This window comes from Falco punctatus (genome assembly GCF_963210335.1).
Source record: "Falco punctatus genome assembly, chromosome: 1".
Taxonomy (NCBI): Eukaryota; Metazoa; Chordata; class Aves; order Falconiformes; family Falconidae; genus Falco; species Falco punctatus.
The window spans coordinates 12,062,908-12,080,610 of record NC_137580.1 but is presented as its reverse complement, the minus strand read 5'-3'; the positions used below and the strand labels follow the sequence as shown (position 1 = coordinate 12,080,610).

The 17,703-nt window shown below is 41.9% G+C and overlaps 1 protein-coding gene across 7 annotated transcripts in view; it reads left to right on the top strand.

Moving 5' to 3' along the window:
• Positions 1-17,703, top strand: part of MAML3 (mastermind like transcriptional coactivator 3) — a 326,795-nt gene that overhangs the window by 84,793 nt on the left and 224,299 nt on the right. The window lies entirely within an intron of this gene.

The window sequence follows — 17,703 nt, the reverse complement described above, 5'->3', positions numbered from 1 at the left end:
GAACTGGCCAGTGTGCCCATAAATGTGACAGCAGGAGCGAATTGTGCTGGTCATCTCAAATAGCAGTAGAATATGTACAAATTTTACTTGGATAGTAAATAAATACTTTAGAGTATTTATACATAATACATAGTAAAGAAATACTTTACTCCAAAGTACTTCACCTCATTTTTTTCCTTGTTTCTGGAATGTGCTTTTTTTAATATATAAAAGTAAGAAAAGCTTTTTTCTGAGCTTTTAATTTGCAAACTTAGGTTTTTGTAAATGTAGGAAAATAACTGAGGCCAGTAAGTGAAAAACAATGACTAAATAATATACACATACACGGGGCTCTGCAGAGGAACATAGCATAAACAAATTTATATAAAATATTTCATAGTATTCAGAGATGCACTTTTTTTACAAATATACAGTTTTTACATGCTTTAAGATTCAATATTTAAACTGGGAATTGAATCCTTCCTGTTGTGAAAGAGGGAAACCAAATGCCTACAGCTGTATAAAACATCTATTAGTGTGATATCAAATATAAACGGGTTTTTTACTAGACAAGTTCCATATACTATTAATTTTATGATGCACATTGACAGAGTTTTTGCAAGAATTCACTTTGGGTAGGATCTTTTTCTTTTGCTCTCAGTTTAATTGGTTGGAAGGGTTGTGGAGGGTTTTTTGGGGTTTTTTTTTCCTGTTCTTGTTGGGGTTTTTTTTGGTTGGTTATGCCTGTTTCTGCTTTAAAAGGTAGAATGCCAAGTATAGTTCTCCTAGTGGAGAAGGATTATTAGCCCGAGTGGAGATGAGAGTCAAATGTACATCTTGTTGCGGTTATCACAGTTTTGTAGCTACCTGGATACTGCCCTTGGAGGTTGTGTGTTGCAGCAGTTGTGCTCAGGTGTAGATCATGATACGGCTGCCTTCCTAAGGCCAGGGAGTGGGGTTGTCTTGAAAATAAGGGTCCTGTTTTCAGTCGCTTATGTTTTCAAAGCTGTTTTTTCTTAGTTGGAAAGCTGGGGAGAAATTTGCCTAAAGTGGTGTCCTTATTTAGTCTGAGAATTAGACTGGGGGGGGACCTACTGTTTTCCCTGCTTTTTTTAGGAAGTTCTTGAAACCATTACAATGAGAAACTGTAGTACGCATGAATTCCATGTTGTGGGCTGCTGTTCGTGGTCCCTCTAGCAGGAGTGGAACTAGAGAGGAGAGGGAGATCAGCACTTACCTGTGTGGAAAAAAAAAATACTTTTGACGTGCTTAGTATTTGCTTGCAAACACGTGCTGAAGATTTAGCCTGGCCCCCTGTTAACCCTGACAGACTGACTGGAAGGTGCCCACGTGGGCCCAGAGCATGTTCCTACCGATGCTAGTGGGAACTTGGTAGGTCTTTCCCCCAGCGTCTCCTCTCAGCTTTCAAGGACTGCTATCCCACTCATCCTGGGAGTGGTAGATAAGAAAGTTTGCCTTCTGTGTGCTGTCAGCTCCTTCCAGTTTGGAAGGAGAAAGAAGAAGGTGCTGCATCAGAAATGCCAAGACCTGGGGAAGTGAAAGGGAGGACAGGAAGAAAGTGTGGGTCAGGAGATGGGTAGAACTTTGCTTCTGGCCATGGCTACTCAGTGAGAGCACAGGTGCTTGTAATGAGCTTGGCTTTTGCTGGCTGGAGTAGCCAGAGCTCGATGGTGGGGCTTTTAACAGGGCCATCTCATGGCTGGCTGCAGATGTCAGGCAAATCAGGACCTTGGGTTTCTCGCTTTTCCAGATCTTGCATCCATCAAAGCATTACAGTATGTTGTGCTATCTGATTTTCTGCACTGTTGTTAGGTGACCTTTTTTTTTTTTTTTTTTTTTTTTGGTTTGGTTTTGTTCACATTTTGGGGAATTCTAAACACTTTGCAGCGGCATGGATAACGAACTTATATGACAGTTGTTCAGCAAATGTAAGCCTGCAGACAGCAGGCTTGCTTTTCCTGGTTACCTGTTGCATGTTCCTTGGAAGTCACCAACAGACTGCAGCAGTTCACATGAAAACCATTGCCCAAGTGACCTCTCGCCGAACGGCCGTATGTGTGTATTTAAAGTCCTTTATGTCCAAATCCTGTTTACATGTTTCTGAAGTTGGTTAAGTAAGTGGCGTGGCTTTTTCTGCTAATGGGTTAGCTTTGTTTTGCTACAACAAGCTATGTTTCAAGACTTACACACACACACCACCCCCCCCAAAGTGTGTACATTCAGTGCTAATATAAACCAGTTTGCAAACTTGATTACTGTGGCAGGTAGAAGGTAATGTGTATTTCTCAAACCAGTGGAACAAGTGGGAAGTATTTTAGGTACGGTGGTTTAGTGGCTGGCTGCATTCCTGTTTCCTGGTGGGTACAGAGAGAAATGCTGCGGAGCCACCACAGGCCTTGTGTTACTGAACAGCTCTGAGAGATTTGGTTTCCCTTGGGTGGGAGTCTCATATTTTTGGAAGGGAGGGAACAAGCTTCTGTCCTGGAGGTCCAACTACGCTACCAGCCAGCCAGGGTTTTCAGAAGATGTACAGACTCGATGATGCAGTAAGCCATAGTTATAATCATGTCCTCTTGGCTGAGCAGTCCTGGCTGTGCCCTAGTGTGTGAAGCAGGTGGTTAGCACTTCACATCGTTGTGGGGGTTAATGGAGTTGCTTGTCGTTTAACAGGTAAGCTTGAAAATTAATGTCACGTTTCATCAGACCTACTTGCACCTGCACAACTTAGGCCATTACTATCTCAGGCGAGAGAACTGAGTTTTTCTGTTAAAATGTCTTAAAAGCTCCGTTCAGAGTGCTTCTGCGGTAGGATTTGTATGATCCGAAAGCATGCCTATTGCAGATTTAGGTTGTTTGGGTAGTTGGCAAAACTTAGTTCTGTCTGCAGTTTTTAATGTTTCAGTCATAATGCTGAGATAGCAGCACTCTTCAATTAGTAAACACGCACAATACCGACATTTCAGTAAGGGACCTTACCTCACAGAGTTGCCCTCTTTCATCTGAGGGAGGTGGCAGAACAGATGGACCTGGTTATGTATTTTCAGCACAATATTTCACCTGTCCAAGAAGTATCTGTACTCAGTTTTGATAATCTGACTTGCCTTCATCACAAGAAGTTTGAGTTTGACCTTGAGGTAAAGACAAGGACAGATGTGGGCACTTGGTGTTGCAAGAGCACGGGAAAAATCCATCGAGTTCCGCACCTAGGATGTAGGATGCAGCAGACCGTGAAAGACAACCTTTTCTTTCTCCTAGGACTGTAGAACTGTAGGTCTGGTGTGTTTTGGTAATACCAAGTAATAGCGTGCTTATCTTCCTCTGTCGTTATTGACAGCTGTGGTTTTTGGTATTGCTTCGGTTCCTTTTGTTGTTCTGTAAATATCAATATAAGTCAATCTCTTATTCTTCGTTATGTTGTGAAGAGATTGTTTGTATAATGAGGTATTAAAGGGGTCATTTAACTTCATTTAGTTCATGTTTGCAATACGAAAAAGAAACAAAGTAAAAGATATCTGTGGAGACAGAAATGGGAGCTTAGTGATAATATTTAAACAAATTTGGGGGGAGATGTTGGAAAGTTACTACTGACAGGCAAAATGCAATACTTGCATAAAGAGCTATGCTAAGTCTTGTAATAAACTGAGTTTTGGCAAACTGCCAAAAAAAAAAAAAAAAAAGCCCCAAACAAACCAGATTCATTGCTTTTATTTGAGCCATTTATAATGATTTTATTAATAAATTTTGTCTGTCAGGTGTCAGGGCTTCCTGGCTCTGTTTTCCAGTACTCCCTATGCGTAGTTTTTATTTCTAAACTCTAGAATTTAGAAATCCAGAGCTGTCATTTCTCACATGTAGTCTGCACACTTGTAGGATTGTGCAGTACTCTGTGAATGACAGTCAAGAAAAGCAATTTGTGTTTAGGAAATTTCTGAAAGTTATCCACATCTCTGCTGGGAAACCCCTGCTCCCTCCCTGAAAGCAAAGATTCCACAAATTCTAAGCCATTAAAAACTAAGACATTAGAAGCCACGTGTCAAATGCAAGATATTATTGCAAGTTTAGGAGAGATTAGATTCAAATTATTGCTGAGGTGTGTGGGCTGGGCTCTGACTGGAAGAGGATAAAGGATTTATGAGTGCGAACCAGACCACTTCTTTTACATCCAGGGACCTGTCTGTCCTTCAAGGGGAAGAGACCCGAATCTTCCAAAATCTCAGTGTTTGCGTGTAAACATTATTTGTCTGGGTGGTATAACTGATGTAAAAGCACATAAGTACTTGTATTTCTAATTCCTCACAGTAAACCTGTACATACATGTTGTATATCTGTGTGTGTTTATGTGCGGTCACTGCGTGATTGGTTTCATTTAGCATAGATGATGTCCGCTGATGGTTCAGTTTTTATTAGGAAAACATACTTTCACAAGTGCTTTATAATAATAAATGTGTCATGTTGCTCTAAGGCTATCATTCTGTGAAGCAGAGGTTGTTGCATTAGTTTTTTAAGTATCAGGGAAGAGATGTATGGCTAGTCTTTACAGTTCACTAACCTCACGCCGAAATTGCTCATAAGACAGTATAATTCATACAGAGAGAACCTTGCAGTGACTAATGGATTTATTTATGGTAAATGTGTGTTTTGACAACTGGGACCATACTTTTAATTTCCGTTTGTAAGGTGGAAGTTTGAAGAATTGGAAGGCTCTGACACTTGCAGAAAATTATGTGATTGGAAAAAGTCTTCATTTCCTCCAAAATCATTTTTCTGCAAAGGCTTTTCATCCTGGCACTGCTAAGTTAGTTTAGTTCCTCCAAAGGAAGGTGTGTGTGGTGGATCAGGGGGGACACCCACAATACAACTCTCCCTTTCTGCAACAGCGTTTTTACTGGCTGCTTAATTCAGTATCCCTATTACTGGCATATGGATTAATGGCTCGGTCGCATATAGGTGACAAAGTTTCAGAACTAGGCTATATTTAACAATTTGTTTAGTGTTGGCTTTATTCTTTCTGGCTGAAGCTTCTGTGAGGTAGACTGTTGGTTTTGTGAAAGCTGGATTGCAATCTAGTCATCCCATCGAGCGGAATGCGTAGGAGTGGAGAGGTGGCAATATCTTTACCAGCAGTGGTATGTGAAGCTATTTCCATTTGGTGTGATGTTAGGAGAAATATATTCTGACCCATACAGTAATGAAGGCTGCAGGTTTTCTTCAGGACAACTGAAGAAATACATGTCTTGAATTTTTGTAGTAAATAATAGCTAGTGACTTGGAAAGGCTAATTACGCGCCGCTTGTCATGGTGTGGAGACCCTGATGGGTAAAAATAGCCGGCTTTTTTGTTTGACTGCCTCCTGTCAAGGTGATGCCAGCTCTGTATTCTTTTAAGCAGTAACACCTGTCTGCGTTAGTCTGGCAAATGAGGAAGCACTGGGAAAAGGGCATTAATCTGCCCCCTCATGCCACCAGCAGCACGAGTTAAAAAGGCATGAGAAGGCTGGACTGTTGGCTCGTTGTTCCCTGTTGTCCTCTCAGAGTCACCCCAGCAAGCCGGTTGCTGCTTGAGCTGGAGGGGGATAACGTGGAGAGGCAGAATCCCACTGCTGCCTGATGAGCGTGTGCTCCGCTCTGGGCTGATCCCCTCACTTGTGTGATTTCAGGAGTCTGCGTTTTTCTGGATGACAAATAAGAGCATCAAAAAGCTGTTTTTTCCCATATTTAATATTCAGAGCACTTACTAGCTCAATACAGTCATGTGAGCGAGTACGTTGGGTACTTTAAAGAATTAATGAAAGCAATTGTGAATGCTGAAATAAGTCTGTTCTTAAAATACAAGTTAAGGGAAGTTACTGAGGTCTCTCACAAAGTGTAAGATGTTGTAGTTGTATAATATCTGGAGCCCATTCCCACAATTAAAAAATAAAAAGAACCCTCGGGATTACTCCTGTGTGCAGGGGGGAACCTTGGGAATAAGCCCCGAGCTCACCTGCCATCCTGGACGTAAAAACTGCCATCTGTCCAGGCTGTTTCAGTTCATGCCTTTCTTCTCTTGCTCTCCTGCCACGCGCTGCTGCGAATAATCTGGGTCTGTCTTCTTGATACCCATTTACCTGAATTCCTGGTGAACTCCAGGCCTGTGAGGAGGCTTAGGAGGCGGGAGGAGGGGTGTGCGCTCTCTTCCTTTGTTAGTTGTTGCTTGATGTGCGGGTCAGCATCCCCACAAGGAAGAGATGAGCTTTACGTAAAAAGAAGTCATTTTAATTCAAAGGAAGGTTTTATTTTACCTCTTTTTGTTCTTTGGCTTGGATGTTTATTTAATCTTTACCTGCTGCTGGAAACTGAGTCGGACAAGAGAAAGTCCAAACTTCTCTGGAAGCTGAAACAGAAGACTAGCTGAGAGGTCGTTCTGGCCAGCAGTCCCATGAAGCTGCTGGAGTGTGCCAAGTCATGTAAGCATCCGTTCCGATGGCCACTGGCTAGATGCATTTGGCTTGAGCCTGGACTTTCTTCCCTTCCCTTGCCGATGCAGCGCTGTGAGGGGAGTCCAGTCGCAGCCCGGCGTGGTGCGTGGGGAGCTGTGGCTCTGCCCCACATGCCAGAGTGGCGCTCCCGATGCATCCCGCTGAGAGCGCAATGATTTTAATTCTAATTGCCTTGCTTTTGTGTGTTTCTACAGAGCCTTTCTAAGAGGGCTGGTAATGCGTAACTCTTAACTGGAGGTTAATGTTTGGGATGTCTCCTTTTTTTAAAAAAAATATTATTTTGTAAAATAATACATGCTGTTGGTGACCATCTGACTGAGATCTGCTCCAGGTGTTAAAATGTAATTTATTAAATCAAACTAATGGCCGAAGTACTAGTATTCCCTTCTGGGGCTAAAATTCAAATGTTTAGTGAACTGTTTTGTGGTAGGGGAGCAAATGCTTTAAAAAAAATACTCGATGAAGCGTGTGTCCCTTTCATATTCCACCTGGCATATTCTGATTTTATTTTACTTTTTCACGTTACAATTTTCTGTAGTGGATTTTTTTCAATACACCTCACACAGTGTCTCCTGCTTACTTTGTGCAGTGGGAGAAAGATTTGACAACAGCTTTAAAACAAACATAATACAGTATTTCTGCATTTGGTTTGCCTATTTTGGCACAGACTGATACGTGAGAGAGGCTTGCATGTTCACTGTAGACTTTAGCCTTTATAAGCATCTGTTACTGACCTCTCTGTACGATGCCCTGTTCGCTCGGCTTCTGCCTCAGAAAGCAGATGGACAGAGGCAGCGAGTGAAGAATTCCCTAAGACAGAAGAGAGAAACACAAGGTGGCTTACACTGGTAATAGTAGCAATTACTCTGCGTCTTTTTCTGAAGAACTGCTACCATACTTAGCAAAATAGATTAGACTAGATAAAGGAAAAATCTGCTGCCTTTTTTTTTTTTTTTTTTTCTTCTCCCTGCAGGCATGAGTGATCATGCTCCTTGCAAGCTAGAGAGGGATACAGGGAGACTAAAATAAAGCCATATCTGTTGATCACTGCAGGGTTGTCTGAAGGGTTTCTTTCACACTTGCAGTAGCATAGTCCCTGTCATAGTGAAGAACACTATATTAGAGCACTAATAACAGCATCGCTACCCCTCATACGTACTTTCTGTCTGGATTTTCATGTAACCCACCTACTTAGAAGGTATTAGAATAGTAAGACAAGAAATCTTGAAACAAGATCTTAAGCATTAGAATATCTTACCCTAATGCTCTTTTTCCACAGGTTCATAAAGCATTCTTCCTCCCCTGATTTTTGATGTTAACGGTGTCCCTCTGCTTACTTGCAGTCTACATTCCAAAAAGATAATTCCAAACTGCCTGGAATAAACTGATTGAGGAGGGGATTTTATTTCACGTGTCAGCTGCAGTTTTTCTTTCATGAATTGTTGGTCATAGGGGTTCATTTCTGTTTCTCTGCTCAGGCCCTTGTTTGGTGTGTGATTTTTTTTTTTGGCTTGTTTGTTTAAATCTTTTTTAACACCACCCCCCACCCCGAGCGTGGATAAAAATCACAAACCCGAAACACTTGTTGTTACCCATTTCTTAATAGTTCAGGTTTGAGAGCTCAATTAGTAAACTTAAAATTATTTTTTAAAACATAATTCAGATGTGACAATAGGATAGCTTATGCTTAAACTTACTGTCACCTGTTAAAATAATCCAGCCACAAAAAATTATCCAAGCACTATATTTATGCTGAAGTTTTAAAGGAAATTGAACCAGCAAAAGTTGACACTTAGGAAATAATCTGAAACAAGGGGGTCCTAAAATCCTAACCAAGACAATAGGAGCCTTCTGTGCCGATACTGACATGGTGTCTTCATGGGTTTACTCAGTTCAATTAGTTCATTTAAGGCTGAAAGCTGATTGCGGAGAGAGCAGGAAGAGACTTCTGCTTCCCATAGGGCAGAAGACAAGGTATCTACTAATTTTAAAATCTTTTTAAATACAGAGAAAACCCAGTTTGATAAACTTTTATTCTTACATAACAGGTACACCAAAGGTATTTTTAAAAATTCATTTTAAAAAGTGTCTTGCTCTGTTAATGCAGTCTTTTATGTGTTAATGCAAAGGACATACGGAGTTGCCAAGTAATGTGTTTTAATAGCTACCTACCAGTAAGAATTGACCCTTCCCTAGACAAACAATTACAAAACCAAAAATGTTCCCAAACTGATTTATTCAGATCAGGGTTTCCTGCCTGATAACTTAAATCTTGATTAAAATCAGCAATTTATTTAAACCACTTTGATTTATACCAGCCACTCTGCCTTCAAACTAAGTTGGAGCTTTAGACCCTCTACCATTTAGCACCACACTTATTCCATCCTCTTATTTTAAGTCATTTACACAGTTTGTCTGATACCTATCTGCACTTGCTTTGCTTTGCTTTGCTGATTGGTTCAAACATCTTCCTTTGTGGTGTTTTTTAACATGAATCTCGTGTATCAGAATAGGGAAGGGACTGCATAGCTTAACAGTATAATTTAGATGATAATGCAGCACAAGTGTGTAATTTCAACAGATGTTCATGACCAGTAAATATTTTGTATCGTAGTGAAACTTGGTTATATACAGTTAATTTCTTTATACCATTTTCAGTTATGTTCTTTTTGGTTGTACTGGGCTAAATTCAGTGAGACCTTGATGAGGTTTTTGTTTTTTTCCTTTAACTACGGGCATCAAGCTCTGGCCCTCCCTGTCCCTTTTCCTTTAGCTTGAAATTGTAGGAGAAAATGGTGCTTTTTCCGCTCCAGCCTCTAAATGAGCTGGGCTTTGTCCAGCTGCCAGGTGGTGAAGGTGTGCGTTGTGGTCTTCAGAGCAGACAGACCTAACGAATGCACTGTTCAGCTAACTAGGGTAAATTCATTACTTTTATTTACCTAATTTAACTGTGTTTTATGAGATATCATTATGGGAAGTTTTCTTACTTGCCAACTGCAATTTCAGAATAATTTGTCACACTAAGTGTCAAAAACAATCAAGAAAGACAAAATGTTTAAGTAAAACACAGAAGTTGTTTTTGTAGAAATTGAGTTGTAAACTAGTGGTCTTTGTTTTAGTGGATGTTAGAAATGCAGAATTGCTTTGGCAGAGGAGTCTGAACAGCACTTCCCCCCCCCCCCCCCCTTAAATAACTAGGGTGTAGACATAGTGACAAAATAAATATTTGTGTTTAAATTCAAGAATAATGCCCCAGATTTCATTCCTTAATATTTAGTTTAAAGTTAATTAGCAGATGGGCTTGAGGGTTGTGAAATGCTGATACCATCTCCAGAGTCTTAGTTAAATGGCTAGTTTTCATGGCCTTGAAGGGGGGGGGGGGGGGGAATCAAATGTAGTCAAGAAATTGTGAAGTACTAGTAGAGGTGAGTTCAAGTTCCCGAGCTATGTTATTCAGCTGCTGTTCAGTATCTGTTAGCCTGTCTTGTCAGAATGCATCTTTTTATCTAGTCTCCCCCTCATCATTATTTAGTTGTATAGATTACAATAAAATCAGCACAGACTGAGGCATGTTTCCATCACCAATGTTAGATTTGCTGGAGACCTGATTCTCATAGCTCTCTATCCTTAGAAGGACACGTGTGGGAAATATGAGGGTGCTTGATATTAAATTTCCTTGAGGAAATGGATATATGTGGGGATCAAAAGAAATAAATTGTTTGGCAGATGTTTTGCTTTTCTGATTGTACAGATCTTGCTGCAGTGGAAAGTGGAAGTTACAAGGTTTTAACCTTTCCCAGTGCTTCTTGGAACAAGGAGTCTGTGGCTGTTAGGGAAGTACCTCGCACACCTGAGATGATGCAACATCGATCAGAGTAAATAATAAGCAGCATGGTTCACTGTGGTTTTGATTAATAAGTTTGCTTCATTGCGGTGTGTGGAGATGCACGGCGACAAAGACAAGAAACAAATTCTGAGGTTGTGTTTATTAGAAGTGACTGAAAAGAACAGTTAAAGATTACATAGTATATATTATGACATGCAGTTTTGCCAAAAATGCTAATGTAAGTCTTACCTTTACCTAACAAAAATGTAATTGATGCTGTTGCCACTTCAGCATCCATAGCGATCTTCTAGCAAATGCAGTAAATACTGCTTTCTCTAGAAAAAGACAACCTTTGTATCATGGGAATAATTTGTGTAGTTTGCTAACTGTAACCTGCTGGACCACATTGGAGAGTGCGTAGCTGGAGGTTGCTCGAATACCACAGTCATTTTTAATTTGTAGATACATAAGAGAGAACTCTTTCTCTTTTGCTCTCTGGAGTTGGATATTCAGTGCAAAGTAATAAAATGTATTTGCATGCATTTTTTCCCCCTCAGATGCTGTGATTAGGAAAACATTAGCAAATCTCAGCTATGACCAACCTTTCCTTTCTGACCATGGAAAAAGATTAAATTCTGATAGACTAAAAATAGAATTTCTAAAATTGGACTGTGGGAAAAATGGGAAAACGATGACATGCAACAGATTAATGTAGAAGCATTTATGTGGGTTGATCTCCTTTTCCCGGTTACGTTGTGTTAGAATGTAGACAGATACATCTAGGCCATTTCTTTGCAGACTCACATGGCGCAAAACTTCTGTATATAATGAACTCTCAAGAAATGAGTCATCATCAGCTATTTTGCAGGAATAAAAATGGATACCTAATGGAGTAGCACAACAGTAGGAACGGTCTGCCATGCGTTACAGTTATTAATAAGAACGTACCTGTAGAGTTTATTTCTGTATTTAATGATACCTGGAATGCTTGGCCCAGATCCACCTGATGTTTACAATTGGTTCAAAGGTTTTACTTTTCTATGAAATTCAGACCAGATTTTAACCATTGCCCCTCAGTTTTGCTGGTGTAAATAATCTGTACTATAACCTTAGTTGTTTTTCCTTAATCGCTGTAACTGAGTACTGGAGAAAGTCCCCCATTGCCCCCCAGCCTCTTGGTTATCTTGCAATATTTGCTAGAAAACACCTTTTCTGCAGTTTGAAACTTCATTTAAACATAACATTTTCTCTGGGTACTGGTAGGCACAGTAACTCCCAGGTAATCTGGTCTGAGGACCTGATCCAGCAGGCTGTACGGATAGCTACAATGCATTCCAGACAGAGATTAGGTTCAGTACTGTCACACCTGTAGGCGGATTTAGGGTTTAATATAATAAATGTTAATGAGAAACATGAAAACTCGCTAAGATGGCAATCTATTATGAGAAGGGAAGGAGAAGAAAGTGGCAATGGCTCTGGTGTCAATAGTGTCTAACCGTTCATTAAGGCAGGGTGGAAAGAGAAATCAAACAGATTTATTTATGAAAACTGATAGTCATAACTTTACAAATTGTGGCTTGCATCTTTTCTACATGAGTTTGGAGTATTACTGAGTGATACAGAGTGTTCTGTTGGTTTCTCCATAGTTAGTAGCTTGTTGTGTAAGTCTTCACCTTCCCTAAAAGCTGGGCTTTCTCAGGGGAGGTGTCTGTGGCAGCCTGTAATTTAATACCTCTCATTACTCATTAGCAAAGGCATCCAGGTTCACATTGTAGGTGTTTCCCTTTAGTCAGGCTTCACTTTAGAAGATGCGGTTGATTGTGATTTGTGGCTTGCTTTACAACTGCTATTAGTTTACTTGTTGACATACAGGAATGGTCACTACTGAGAACTTTTGATCATGACACAGTTTCTGTTTTCACCTGGCAAATCTGTTAATGGTTGTGTCTTGGAAAAGGAAATGTTTTTAATAATCCTTCTCTGCAGCATATATTCTTTAGGATTAGTATGAGGTCTGCTGTAGGGAGATAGGGAAGGAATGCTGTGGCTTGCCTTTCACAAAGGTGGAGATCTGTTAGGGGATTTCTTGTGTTTATTCCTGAGGAAAGGCTGAACACTGATTCAGAGTTACGTAGCTTAGATGCTCACCAGACTGTGTGCAAGTACTAGTTCTACAAAACAGTAGTTTGATGAAAATTTTTTAAAAATCTTACTATTAGCAAAACCATCCTTCTTACACATCTGAGAAAGAAGCAGTGAAAGGGGATTCCACCCCCTTAAGTCCATATCTAGTAGCCAGCTACAAATGAAGCTGTATTCCAGCAGTTCTCATTGAAGTAGCTAAGTTCCTTGCTTTGAGCAGGAGGTCAACACTGTGAAAAGCACATGCGTGTTGTGAAATAAACTAGGCAAGTATTGGTGGGATTAGTCCCAGCTGCTGTAAAGCTTCCCTTCTACATACTGCATCCGACTGGCAAGCCCACACCACCCTCGGATTTCAGGTGAGATTTTTGAAGCACGCAGGAGCCTGTAGGATAAGGGCTTAAACTTAGTTAGGATCTTTCTTTTTTCTTTTTTAAACAATAGCTCTTAGACAGCACAAGTTGGGCCTGTCTTTCAGTTGATGTAAAGCCTAGCAGATAAGTGTTATGAATGCAGGATCCTGCATCTGTATGAAAATAAATCTGAATAAATTAAGCCTGAGAGGATAGATAGACCAGAAAAAAATGCAGTCAGATACTTATTAACACGTGCAGTGACAGTGAAGCTGGAGATGCCTGACTTGTCCAGTTGAACATGAGTGTCCAGTTGAACAACATATGACTTGCTGCTTGTGAACATGGTGGCTCATTAGTATAGAAGCACTCTGTATGCAAGTACTAAATGTGCAGATACATTCGTATCTGGTATGCCTGTCTGGAAACATCTCGTTTGGCAAAGCAAGTATCAAGTATTATACCTCTTCTCTTCAGCACGCTGCCAGCTACAGTGCTGGCTTGCAGCTTGTACACCTGTACTTACAGAGGAGACTCATGATAGATGCAGGCAAACATGATGCATAGGTGCACAGGTATCTCTGGCTGCTGCTTTTAGTGTTTCTCTGATGCTTCCTCTCACTTTTGAGTGTGATTCATATTTCTGTGGGTTTTTTTTCTTCTCCTGCCCGCTGAGCTCATCACGTTTTGGCTTCCAGTAGTCTTTCTTTAGCTATAAATATAAATATTATATCTAAATATATGTAAATCCAGATAGGTGAAACCTTATTGTAAGATTTTTCCAACCCATGTCGCTTTCACTGGTAGGATTTTCATTTTCTGAAGGCTGAATACTCATTGGGTCACAGTAATTTCCGTATAGGTTTACTCCTGTGGCAAAGAGCCATTGAAGACTTCAGAGCATTAAGAGACTGAATGCCTCGGAACAGTGTGAGATATTGGGCATTTGTTTTTCTGCCTTCATGTTTCTGCACTGGGTTTCTGCTGTCAGGCCACCAGCCTTGCTTCTCCATCTGGTCCTTTCCAGCTGGCTTGTTGCCAGCAGGCTGCAGTGTAAAGCCTTCAGTGATCCTGTGCATGCACCAGATCGCAGCAAAAGCCATGTGTCCTGCTGTTCCGCTCCCCCCGCCCTGTGCCACACTTGATAAGGAGTTGGATCCTTGCAGCAGCTGTGGAGGTGAGCAAGGCTTGGGGACAAAAGGCACACCCCCGTGTAGAAGCCCAGTGTTTGGACAGTGAGTGTGTGGAAGACAGGGAAGCTGGTGAAGGAGCTTCCCAGCTGCTGTTCCCCCCCCCCCCCCCCCCCCCCCCCCCGGTAGCTGAACTGCACCAGACACACAGAGCACCAAAATGGCTGGATTAGTGCAAAGGTAGACTTGTGGCCTTTCACTGGCGGGTTTCCAGTGTGACTTTTGTAAATGACAGACAGGCAGACACACACATGCACACGCACACGCTAGTTGTACACAGTGCTGGCAAAGATCCTGTGTGGTGGGGGTGGTCTGTGGCTATCCATCAGTGGCTGCTTTCTAGCCTGTCCCAAGCACCGGTCTCTAGAAGCGGAGAATACAGTGCCTGGTGCACCAGCAGTGGGTTTTACCTTGTGGTATCCAGAATTTGCTAGGCAAGATCCTTTCTGACCACACTGAGCTTCCACAGCGTGCTGCTGTGGCCCTTGGCTCGCTGGGGTCGTTACTGAAGTCACCCCAAGCAGGGAGAACGCTCGGGCAGTTATGAATGAAACTGTCTGTCTTTTAGAGCTATTAAATAGTTATTAATTCTGATTTTTCCTGTTTTTCTGACTTCGTAGAGTCAACACTGAGCAGAGCTTGCTTTTCATTGCAGATTTGTAATAATTAGGAAAATTCTTGCATAATAAAACCAGAGCTTGAAGAAAAGAAGAGAACCTAATCCTCATTTAGCTAAACTGTTATCCTGGTTTACTGGATTATGCTTTCAGTTTTTGCAGTGGCTATGGATACGTATTCATTTACCAACTGTTTCATCAACAGTGGCAGGTGGGTTCTGTCAGACTAATTCAACTTCTTTGTCTTCCTTCTGGACAATGTGTGTGTCATGTATTCTGCGCAGGGATATTTATCTCAGATTAGCATTGATGGATAGAGGTGGTACGCTTCTGTAAGAGCGAGAATTGTTTTTCAGACTCTTACCTATTGGTTATGCATCTCCTGTATGAATTAGTAGTGGTTTAGTAAGATTAAAACCAGGAAGTGGCACCTCAAGCCTAATACCTTTTCAGAGGTCAGATGTTGCACACACAGGTACTCCAAAAGATGTGGCTCATGCAAGAGTGAAAACATGTTATTGAATTGATCCTTCCCATGGAAGGGAGAGAAAAAGGAATCAGGGGCATAAGTGTGAGGGGCAGGGACAAAATGTTCTGTGAAGAAGTTCTGAAGTAAAGCATGTATGACACTCTAAGGTTATTTTGGTTTTTTTTTTTTTCAAGATGGCACAGTGGTTTTGATAGTAATGACGTGCAAATATAGTAGAAGAGGAGACACAGGGCAACAGTAAGACACCAAGGAAATAAAGGCAAGGAATATGTTTGCGAGACTGTACTTCCACACCTGTGAAGTAAATAAAACAGTCTGGGGACGTTGTCTACCGCTGTCATGGAAGAATCGCCAAGCTTCCATTTAAGGTGGCTGGCCCTGATTAATTCTTCACTGGGAGACGTCCAAGGAAAGCCATGGTGCTCGAGGAAGAGTTGTTCGCAGTGCTGTAGGTGGCACCCTTCCCTTTGAGATGGTGCTGAACCAGTGCCAGAAGGAGGGGTAGGGGCAGGCTGCAGATGGGAGCCCTGGGCCAGGTGTGTGCCTGGTGGATATCCTCACCAGTCTGCTGAGGTGCCTTATTTACATCAGCTGAAAAAAAAAAAAAAAATGAAAATTCTGTCCCGTCTTAAACACACCGGGTGAAAGCGGAGCTTTGCCTACTTGTCATCGGTAGACTCATCCTCTACGGGATGCGCTGCATAGGCTGAGCCCGGTGCCAGGCGGTGCGTGCTGCCCCTCCGGAAGGATCCGGGAGCTTGGGTGGGCAGCGTTGGCTGGCCCTGGTGCGGCGGCGGAGGTGGCTGTGCCTCTGTGGTGGGCAGCGCCACGTGCACCGGCACTGAGCTTGTGTCACACTTTGGGAGCGAGGCACAGCTCTGCAGGAGCTTACAGATACTATTACCTTCGTTGGTTATAACACTTGATTTGGCTAATCATTAAAAAGGTACTCGTTAAATCACAGCATCGCTTCTCTGTAAAGTAATTTTGCCACGAACGCTGGAGGTGACGTGAGTGTTCAGATGCATGCTTGAGCTACGCTAGGGCTGAGGGTCCTCAGACCTATTTGTGTTCCTGTAAGTATAGACTGAAAAAGACTGACTTTTTATTTACCTTGTGGTTTGGGAGTTGAGAGTTAGGGCTCTGGGGCCCAAGCGTACAGTCGAGTTACTGTGCGTCAGCTGATCCGTGGTAACAGTGTATGGCAAATGCAAGTAATGTGCTGTGAATGAAGCATTCAGTTCCTGGTGCTGACACTGTGGCCTAAAGCATCCAACTAAAAATATGTCTCTAAAATGGGCAGTCATCTGACATTTTTATTTACTAGTGTGGTTTGGACATGGGTGGATGAAATATTCTAATAAATTACTGCATCTTTTTGTCTGTCCGTTTCTGCTTTATCGTATTTTACTAATTCAAGAGGTATTACATGCCTAATGAATTGGAGCTTTGACATTCTGACCAATTTGCATTAAGGTGCTCGAAGGAGGAGGAAGCCTTGGGACAGGGGCTAGCAAGCAGAAAGCGAGCCTTCTGTCATTGATCGTAGCTGTGACCTGATCCTCCAGCACTAAATTCTGTGCCAGAAGGTGCTGTATTCATATCTACTGCAAAACGAGGGTGCAGGGCACTTGCTGTCCAACACTTGCCATAGTTCAGGATAGGTGCTGCTGGTCTCTGTTGTATCCTGCTCTCTAGTGTGGCTGTTCTCTCGGTTCCCTATAAGGCAGGGAAGTCGTGTCCATGTTTTACAGGTGCAAACTGAGTCTAGTTTGCCCCAGTCCAGAAGGTCAGGGGAAAAGTGCTCAATCAGTCCATCCTAATTATGGCTGTGGCCATAGACAAACGAATAACGCTTTATCGTTTTCTGCCAGAAACGAAGAGAACATTGTGATCCTTTAGGGACAGTGATGAGAAGGGGTACAATTCTGAAGCTGTTCCCACACCTTCGCTTTAAAAATGAAAAACAAAGGGGTAGCCTGGAACTTTATTACGGTGAAATGGAGAGGAGGAGCTGCTACTCAGCTGTCTTGGGCAGAGGGTTCCCTCTCCGTGTATAGTGACATGATCATCCAAAGAGCTATGCTGCTCAGTGAAGCTGTGGCTGCCGCATGGTGCAGTATGGTGCTTGTTCGTTTTGATAGGAAGAAGTTTTCCAGGAAGGGGAGGGGAAAAGAGGGCAGCTCATATCCTCTCTTCACCTTCAGTGCAAAGCTGAAAGGATCTTAAGTGATGCTCTACGAATAGAAGAGAAATTTTCATTTATCCCTCTTAGTGGTTGGTACGTTTGCCTGCTTCTGATTAGTCCTTTAACACTGCGAAGAGGCAGTTTGCTCACACTGCTACACTTTTGTGTCAGTCACAGCCTTGCTTTTCTCTCTTTCTCTCCCTCCCAAACCCACTTCAGGTTTCTTTTGGGGTTGGTTTTTTGCTTTGGTTTTGGTTTTCAGTTGTGGTTTTGTTTTTTGGGTGGGTTTTGGTTGTGGTTGTTTTTGGGGTTTTTTTTTTTTGCAAGGCAGCCATGTGAGAGGAATAAAATAATTTTGAAGAGCATTATATGGTGAGAATTTTGACAATGAGTGGAAGATTGTAATTACTCTCTTCCAT